A 10,443-nucleotide genomic window follows, 5' to 3' on the forward strand; every position below is an offset into this window, starting at 1 on the left:
CGGGTCGTCAGCGTGATCAGTTCAGTGACATTTCAGATGCACACATAAAGGAGGGAAGTGGTGTAACAATGCCTACTGTGAGCGCGCGCGTGACTGTGTCAGTGTGTGGGGATGTCAGTGTGTCTGTCTGTCTGTCTGTCTGTCTGTCTGTCTGTGTGATGTCTGTGTATCAGTATGTCTCTGTGTGGGGGGATGTCTGTGTATCAGTATGTCAGTGTCTGTGTGTGTGCCTGTGTGTGGGGATGTCAGTGTGTCTGTTTGTGAGTGTGCCTGTGTATCAGTATGTGAGTGTGTTTGTGTGTGAGTGTCTATGTGTGAGTGTGCCTGTGTAACAGTATGTGAGTGTGTCTGTGTGTGGGAATGTCAGTGTGTCTGTGTATCAGTATGTCAGTGTGTCTGTGTGTGAGTATGTCTCTGTGTGTGCGTGCGTGCGCCTGTGTGTGGATCTCTGTGTGGGGGGATGTCAGTGTGTCTGTGTATCAGTGTGTGAGTGTGTGCGCCTGTGTGTGGGGATGTCTGTGTATCTGTGTGTGAGTATGTCTGTGCGTGCGCCTGTGTGTGGTGATGTCTGTGAGTGAGTGTGTCTGTGTGTGAGTGTGTCTGTGTGTGAGTATGTCAGATACATGTGGACGTTGGTTCGATTCCCGGTTCGACATGATGATGTGTCTAAGTCTGTAATCACCCTACTCGTGCTGGTTAAACACCTGAGACCTGCTTCGGGTTTTCCTCCCACAATACACTGATTCACAGTGACATAACTGAAATCCTGTTCAAAAAGGCGTTAAACTCAACCAGTTCACTCCTTCTCAAAGGACGCTTGGTGACTTTCCTCCTCATCACGGGGTAAAACAAACTGACAATAGAAAATAATGTCTGATATACAAAAGTTTATTTAAGCATCATAACGTTTACAGTTGCCAGCGAATACGCATAATAGTACGTAAGTGAAATGATATAGTGGAAACCGCCTAAGTAAAGACCGCTTAACTAAACAGACCTGATAAGTAAACACTTTTCTTTGGTCCCGGCAACTTTCTTCATTAATTATCACTATTAGAGTCCGGTTAACTAAACTCGGATAAGTAAACAATACCGCTTAACTAATATAATAAACGTCTTCTCACGGTCCCTGGAAGTAAATTACTTAACAAAAGAGACTGGACAACTAATTAGCAATCACCACATAATCCGACATGAGGGGCAGTCGTGTCAGTCTCCAGTCAAACAAACATCCTACTTACAGCTCGCTGGCGTCAAGCAGTTGACAATACACTGACAACTGGAGGCCAGCCCTGATAAATTGTTCACAGTTACATATGCATACATATACATGCATATGGTTGTCATTTGCAGGTTTTTTATAAGTTTGGATAAGTAAAATACCTGAAAAGTAAACAATTTTGGCGAGTCCCTTGAAATTTTACTTATCAGGTTCCCACTGTAGTTTAAAGCTAAAGACCATTAATGAATTTGAGAAACTGTTTCGTACTGCAAGCAATAAACAATGGCATGGGCTTTCTGCCGTTGTACTGACGGTTCGATGATAGAAGAAATGTCTCAATCCAATTGTCATGGCAAACTAGACGTATGGAGCGTCGGTGGAAATATGTCTCCCGTCAGTTGCAAAGATACATTGTCAGTTACATTTGTTTATATTAATTGGAGTACAGAATAAAGGTCACGAGCCCACGTTCAGATACATGGGTATATTGTAAGTGTTAGTGCAATAACAAATCAGAAATGTTTCATGTGATTTATCATAATGAAAAACGTAAAGATAAGGCATATACAATGTTTTAGCACAGTTTCGATGTTTGTATTTTTTTTCTGAGAGAAATACACTTCTGTTGGAAAATAATTGGGATTCTTTTTGTTATGATATCCTAGTTCCAAACTATGTTAATACTTCTATAATACTTTGACAAAGGGGACAAAGCTCTACTACCAAACTACCTATATCTTGCATTATTTGTAATTTTCAGTGCTTTATAATCTTAAATATCTTTTTGGTCTCTCTGGTTGACATGAGACAAATGCTTCTATTCATGACACCTTAATTACATGTAAAAATCTCAATTTGAATATACCTTTAACTTTGACAAGAAATCGACATGTTGACAGCAGAAGGGAAATTTCTATCCTTTGATGACTTTATAGATCTATATAAACTCAGAATTAATTTCCGGACCCTTGAAGGGGTCAAACAAGCAATTATTACATACATGTTAAAGATAAATATCCCACATTTTACAACTCTGAGCACTAAACCGACATACCCATTTAATTTGTCTAAACTAAACTTCAGTGAAAAAGGTAGCAAATACTTCTATGAAACACTCCTATGCTCTAAATCTAAAATAGAACACTATAATAAAAACTGGGATAGCTTGAATCTAAATGTCCCACAAAAGGACTGGGAAATATTTAATATTATCCCATGGACGTGCACTTATAGTACTGATCTAAGATGGTTACAATACAGATTTAAATCAAGTATACAGACTCTCCCATTTGTAGTTTTTGTAAATGTAACAGTGAATCAATTACCCATCTCTTTTGGGACTGTGAAGTTCTGGAAAAACCTCCAGTCATGGCTCTTAACTGACTTGAATATTCCGTTGCATTTCACAAAACAGAATGTTTTACTTGGAATTATAGGAAAAAAATAATACTCCAATTAGTGTCATAATAGTTGTTTTGAAGCAAGTTATCTTTAGACACAGCAGAAATGCTGCACCCTTTATCAGTCATGTGAAAAGGGAGATAATCAAGTATTATGACATTACAAGAAGTATTTTAGTTTCAATAACATTTTGCTTCAAACCCCACTTTAGACAAAGTTCCGAAAACGTGTGTTCCTTTGTTTTGGAATTAATAACACTATCAATATACACAAATCATATGCATACAGTAAAACAGACAGTTGTCATCGCGTTGATATGGTCGACTGGGGAACTAGCTCATAATTAAAACGAAGGCGAAGGATAGGTTGAGTTCAAACTTCTTTAGTTTACAAGACATAAATGAGGTGAGCGACATTATCCTTCTCACGGACGTCCCTACACAGGCAGTCGGAATACCGGACTGTTTGACAATATACATGTGAGCATATATACAGTTTTTTTACAACAATGCACAGGCGAAGATTCAACAATGGAAAGATGGAGAAAAAAATAGCACTTCCTTGGACCAGTTGATGTGATGGCAGACACGGCCAAGAGGGATGACCAATTAAAGCTATATGTATATGTGATATACTGTAACTAATGAAAGTGACAGAGTGATACAGGGTGGCTGACAAGACAGTGTACACTGTGGTAGTGGTGAGGATTAAGTATGCAGATGAGCGTCATATAAATAATTACATAAATATGTCTCACATATCTTGGCTTCATAGTTTTTGGTTTTTAGAAATATTTCGACGATGGCTGTCTAAAAAGTCTGCATCAACCACAATACTTCTTGGGCCATGTTGCAGTAATTTCTTTTCAAGCTAGAACTAGATTCAATAGAAGTGGACCTCGAAAAGAACCTTGAGAAACATAACTTTGATAATAAAAATAGCGAGAAGCCAACGATACAATATAATGCATGACGTATGATACATGACAATATTAGCTGTTGTGTTTCCATCACAAAGTATTTTTAACAGGATTATCTTGCACTACAACTAATAGCTTCTAATTGCCATCCGTCACCTTGCTTGCTGGCAAGTTCCTCCTTTACCCGGATCAGGTAGGTTTCGTCTGGGTAGCCGAATCTAGACGTAAACAAGGAATAATAATGAAACCCAACTATAATTGTAGATTTCATCAGCTCACGTAGTGAGCGCCATGAAATCATACTTATATGAACAATCGAAGGCAAGATATAAAAGTGTTATCTCCAAGCCACCAGGTGGCGCAAACCAGCTTTTCAAAGTCTCGCGAGAACTCGCCACTTTCCATTACCAGCTCTCAGCTAGCAGGAGAACAACCTGAAGCAAACAAGGATCCAAGCTCATCAACAAGAAGTAGCCAACATGGCAGCTGGACAGAATCGAATTGAAACGTGTGGAATGTTAAAGTCAATATCTCAGGCCCTACACTGTCAGGGCACACCGACACGCGACTCCACCATCATCTTAGACTAGCTTCTACCTGCAACAAGTCGACATACTTTAGTACCGAAGGCAAGCAAACGGGATGGATGGTCGGGAACACTTTCATATCTTGCCTTCGCTACTCATAAAATTATGATTTCGTGGCACCCACTACGTGAGCTGATGAAATCTACAATTTCATTTCGCAACCTTCGGCAAGATACTCAAGTGTTAGTTTAAAGCTTCCCTGGTCAAAACTGCCTGCTGGAAAGTGTTGACCTCTGGAGTCGTCCTACAATAAAACTTTCTGAAAGTTGATGCTTCGCGTGTTTCAGGATATCATCAATCGAGATACACTGACCCATAGCCTTAGAAGTGGAAGAGTGGTAGAGTGCAATGTGAACCAAGCCGCCACCCCCAACTTCCTCATGATGTCTTTCAACCATCTGCTTATGGTGCAAGTTTTCACATGCCAATGGGGATTCACATGACACACGAGCAGATTATGGCGCAGGACTTCGTCCAAAGTATCCCGCCATAATCTAGTTCTTGACAAATATCCTTCAATACATTCAACTACACACAAGGACTTGTCATCCCTCAAACCTAAAGAAATTCTAACACATTGTGTGTTCTCCTAGGCCCCACAAGTTTTGTTCTTTTGTCAAATGAAAGGTTAGCCTATCCTCTTGAGTGCATATCTTGTGTCTAATTGCTGAAGTTCTGACGCCCTTCCAGCGGAGGTTAATGCTAACAGCATAGCCAGTTTTCCCGTAAGAAACTTATCGGAGATTCACATTCTCCCCAAACCCTTGATGGCACCCAAAACCTTCTCAAAGCATCCCTGGGTTGGGTATATCAAAGGATTGGTTAATCCTTTCATTAAAAAAATCAAGGCCAGATTTTCCGGATATGTTACAATTTGTCTTTCGACGCCAACATGGAGCCATTATGTCTGTCTTCACGCTCATGGAAAGTATTCAATTTTATATGCATAGAGATTCTGCTGTTTTCTCTGCCTTTCTTGATAACGAAAAAGCCTTGACAGAATCTGGCACGATGGATTATTTTATAAATTACATGAAATTGGTATAAGCGGTAATACCTGGAATCTTTTACATCACTGTTATACTCATAGCGAATCCTTTGTTTGTTACCAGGGTGAGAGATCAGACACATATTGTGTCAAGCAAGGTGTTGGCCAAGGAAGAGTTATTTCAGCTTGAATCTTCCTTATTTTTATAAATGACCTTATCACTTCTCTCAGAGAAGCCAGTTGTGGTATTTGTGTATACGGTATGAATGTTCCTGCAGTCTTGCTTGCTGACGATAATACGCTTATTAGTGCATCACCTAAATGTTTACAATCATCATTAGACATCGTGTCGTCATATACCTCTAAATGGCGTTTGACCTACAACCCAACTAAAAATAAAATAGTTGTCTTCAGCAAAAGAAAATGCACTTATTCTAACTTCCAATACCGCCTTGGTGAGACCCCTATCCCCTAATCTGAATCAATTACATATGGAAGTGTTCTCCTAACTGAAGCAAGACAAAACATATATTCCCTAAGATCTGCGGGACTTCATCACTCTCAACTCCACCATTTAAATGTGTCAAAATCTGGCTGAGAATGATACTCACAACAAGTCTCTATAGCTGTGAAATATTACCTAACATTAGAGGTCAACAAGCCGATGCACTTGAACTTACACAACGATATTTTGCTCGTATTGTGCAGGGGCTTGATAAAAGATCACCAACAGACTCTACTACTGCAAATTTGGGATTGTGGACACTTATTGGTTACATCGACAAATGTAAACTCATCTTTCTTGGACGTCTATGCAAAATCTCTTGTAATAATTTTGCCAAAAACATATTTTGTTCAGGAATAACCACATCTACAAAATCCCATCCATTCTGTGATGATCTACTATCAACACTCTACAAATATAACTTACATGTACACTTAGAAAAATATATTAAAGAAGGTGTATTCCCTCCAAAGTACGAATGGCGAAAAATTGTAAATAAATCTTTACATAGCTATGAAGAACACAGATGGGTTATGGAAACCTTAATTAATACAAACATGACGCTTTATGCCCGGCTCCATTGCAAGTTAAACTATCATATCCTCTGGCAATTGGCATACTTACATCCCAATTATAAATCTGCCCTCCAAATATGTATTAAAATCTCATCACGTGACAAAATATCTAAAGAATGCAACCTATGTAACAAATATACCTATGATTATGATTTTCATATACTCCTACACTGTGAACAACTTCACACTGAGAGAAACGAATTTAGTGCGTTTATGACTGATATTCTTGATGTGGAAACCTATGTTGCCTTTGAATCGCAGGATGAACTCGATATGCTCTCTTTTCTATTTGGAGGTGAAACTGTTTTTAATGATAATGTTGATCAAGGGACATGGGAACGAATCATTTTGCGATGTTCTTTATACATTTACCGAATAAGACGACATCTCCTACAATGTTATACTGATTGATCTCTGCAGATGTATAATGATGTGTGTCCACTTTCGGAAGTTTCTTGTATAAATTAATTGTATACACATGTAACTGTATGTTCTTATGTAAATTGTAACTTTATCTATATCAATATTGTAACTTTCCCCCCTTTCTTGTAGTTACATGTATATAATTTGTTTGATCTTCAGACGATCGTCTGGTGGAAATAAAGGTGCATAAAACTTGATAATATACATAATATAAATAATTATTTTGAACTGACTCGATTAGGAAAATCAAACTATAAGATACGTTTTACAACATGCCACATCCACTATGATGTTTGTATTACTACTACGTGCGTGAAACAATCCTCAAGATGCTTCTTCCTGCAACTGTTACATAGTATGAATATGTTTCCTACCTTAAACCTCCCCATGTCCCAGAGGATATCAAGAATGTCCAACTTGGCTCCTGACAGCGATCTTGTCACTATACCTTCGAAAAGGATTTCTCTGTGTGACATCCGACATACTTTATTTAAACATGTTTCATTCATGAAAATATGCGTCATGAGTGGACAGGCCAACATGCTCCGAAGAGGATTTTGAAGGCCGCTCCCGTAGGCAAAACCATGTCCAAGTAAATACAGAAACAGATGCCACATTCACGAAACCTTTTCGTACAGACATCATGTGTATGCCACAATATTCGGTGGTGCATTTCCTGCCGCAGGTTTCGGTTTTTTCTAGCAGCACGTACTTGCAGTTAAAAGGTGCACGCCTTCCCATTTTTATATATATACATACATAAATATATTTTAGTCTAATTGTTTAGTCAGCACGGTCGCCGCTAGACCCAGCATGACGAAAATCAGTTCCTGGTCTTTCTGTTCCGGGGTTAGTCCGGCGACCACGGCGGCGTGATATGCATCGTTGACGAATGTTTTTCCTTCGGACGACATCGTGTGTGAATATAAAATATATTTTATTTTATTTTAAACAAAAATTATAACATTAACATGCGGATTTATTTCTAATTGCGTCGCCTGCTGCTGTTGCGGTGGTTGTTGTTGCTTGTTATTATATAGCAGCATAACGACGACCATGCTTAATCCCGTTACCACGGCGGCAACAATCCACGGAGTGTAATGGGTATTATTATTTTTGTGGTGCTTGGCTAAACACCTTTTCTACCGGCGGCGACTTTTTTAGGATTCTTGGTGGTGGTGACTAGTCGTATCGGTGTCGTTGCTTCCTCCGGCGGCGTTTCCTCCTCCTGTTGCGCATCCATGTTGGTGTAAAATTCATATTTATCAGCGGTCAAGATTAGGATAATGTATGAATATCGATTCGTTTGTTTGGCAGTAAATATCAAAGTATTTATGAAACATCAAATCGATCAGATTTTATTATGTAATCATGAATGATTTTAAGAATTTGTGTAGATCATTGTTAGTGAGCGAGGCACAGCCTTTTGGCACTGTGTGGATACTTAATTCCTTTAAAAAGAGATTTTAAAAAGGTGATTTTTGTCTTAATTCATGTATTTATTGCATGTGAAGAAATAATGTACGGCATGACAGGAGCGTAAGGCGAGAATGGATAATTTGGCATATTCTTGATCCATAGTTTAGGTCAAAGATAACAGCTTTGTTATGGGGACTGCATAGCGAGTTTTGGAATCGGGATAAGGTATCAATATTTTGAATTTCAGGACTTAGGGAATTCCATGACTTTATTGTATCAGGTAAATATAATCTGGCATCTCTCTACATTTAACTGTTCACGCTGAAAAATGTCTCCTGAGGTTAATAGCATTAGTACTGGGTATTGTAGGTAAGAGATTTTGAGGCGAGAGATTATTCTTCATTTTATAAAATGTTGTCAGCTTAGAAATATATCTACGTTCTTTAAACGGTTTTTGGTTAGTTTCTTCATATATCATGTTGTGGCTTCTTCCTCGAACCGCACCACTTATTGATCGCATGCGTCTAGATTCAATTTTTCTAGTAAAATGGACTGTTCCTGGGTACAGTTGTCTCACATGTGGCCGCAATAATCAAAAATAGGTAAGATGAAAGATTTATAGATACTTTCTAAACTTTTATGCGATAGGCGATATTTCAAACTTCTTAAGCAGTTAATCAATGGACTAACTTTCTTAATCATAGAGTTTATGTGAAGATCCCAGTAACAGTTATTTTGAAGGGGAAAGCCTAGATGCTTGTGATTTTCTACGTCTTGAATTATCACACCGTTCATTGTAAGATCAGGTTTAAATCTTATATTTCTAATAAACTGTATTGATTTCGTTTTGTTAGGATTGAATGAAACCTTCAATTTCTTTGGGTCCAATTTGAAATTCTTAATAGGTCATTATTTAAACAGTCTGCAGCTATGCCGGGGTCATCAATTATAATATATATAGTCGTGTCATCTTCGAAAAGTCTAATATTACTATCAATATCATCCACGATATCATTAATATACGTTATGAACATTAGGGGTCCTAAGACTGATCCTTGACGGTCGCCTGCTAATACATACTTCACCACGCTGTTGCCAACAAGTACTGTAGTCATATTCAGATTAGATGATTTGGAGCAGGCCATCACTAACCAACTTAGCGAGTTTTATAGCGATACATTTGGAGAATGTTGTGTGAGTCACTGGATTTTAATGAAACAATACTTCTCCCACCACTCTCTCATTCCAAGGCGTCTGAGAAATGCCACGACCAGTCTCAGTATCTTTGTGAAATGGCGTGGTGCAAAGGCCAGACTGAAAGGACGGCAAATGAATTGAAAAATCATATCTTTCCATTTGAACCGGAGGTACCTTTCGCACGCATCTTTTAGATCAACTTTGCACATGAAGTCCTTTCTTCTGAGGTCCCGAACCATGAACAAACCCTCCATCTTAACATCCAAATTTTCGAGAACGACATGAATTCTCCCCGCCAAAAGAACATCTGGCGCCAGCTTGGACAAATTCAAACTTGGCATTCCGGCCACCACATTTCCGTTTTTGTGCAGGGTATCTAAATCTAAGAACAGGTTTTCTGGCTGATTTTTTTAGGGGTAAGGAACTTGGTGATACACGTCTTTTGCCTCTCTTGTCCTGGGAAAAACTTCACCTGATGACATGTCCGCCGGTATATCGCCCCTGGAAACCTGTCTGCTTCCCGAGGGCACAGGCCGAAAGGCTTGAACGTGGTGGGTCTGGAATAACTAGCAGACTGTGGATTGTTAGGGTGTGTTTTGGGCTTATGCACGAATTTTAACTTCATCTGAGGGGGCTGAAGCGCACCAGCCACCTCTCTTGCTTCCCTACGATTCTTGCCCTTATCTTCCAAGATTTGCAGAAAACCGTCCCCAAACAATTGGGCCTCGGTGTCATGGAAGATGTTGGCATGTTTTCTCACCAAGGATTTACTCTTCTTGAGATCCTTTGTAAGTTTGTACAATGTAGCTAGTCTCCTATTGTAGTTCAAGGCTACATCAACTTGGCCTGTGCCACGTATCGTTTTCTCAACCAATTCTATCACAAACTCGAAGTCTAACTCAGTAGACTGATCATTACAGGCCTGTTCAAGCAACTTTTATGAGTCTGGACTGAATGGATCTTAGACCCTTGTCCGCTCCTTTTCCATTACCTATCCCATTTTGTTCCATAAGGGATTCAATAATGTCATCCATCTGAGGGGCTTCTAAAACCTTACCCTCTCGTATAGAACATTCTGATTACACACCCTCCATAGTCTTGTCATCTATGAAAGTGGTGAAATGCTTGTTAATGTAGTCCAATTGTCCCTTAGGGAGCCTACAACGTGGGGCATTTGATGTCCCAAGAGGGTCCAAATGTCTAAGTT

Source organism: Haliotis rubra, unplaced genomic scaffold, assembly GCF_003918875.1.
Source record: "Haliotis rubra isolate DU_JTF1 unplaced genomic scaffold, ASM391887v1 Scf38, whole genome shotgun sequence".
Taxonomy (NCBI): domain Eukaryota; kingdom Metazoa; phylum Mollusca; class Gastropoda; order Lepetellida; family Haliotidae; genus Haliotis; species Haliotis rubra.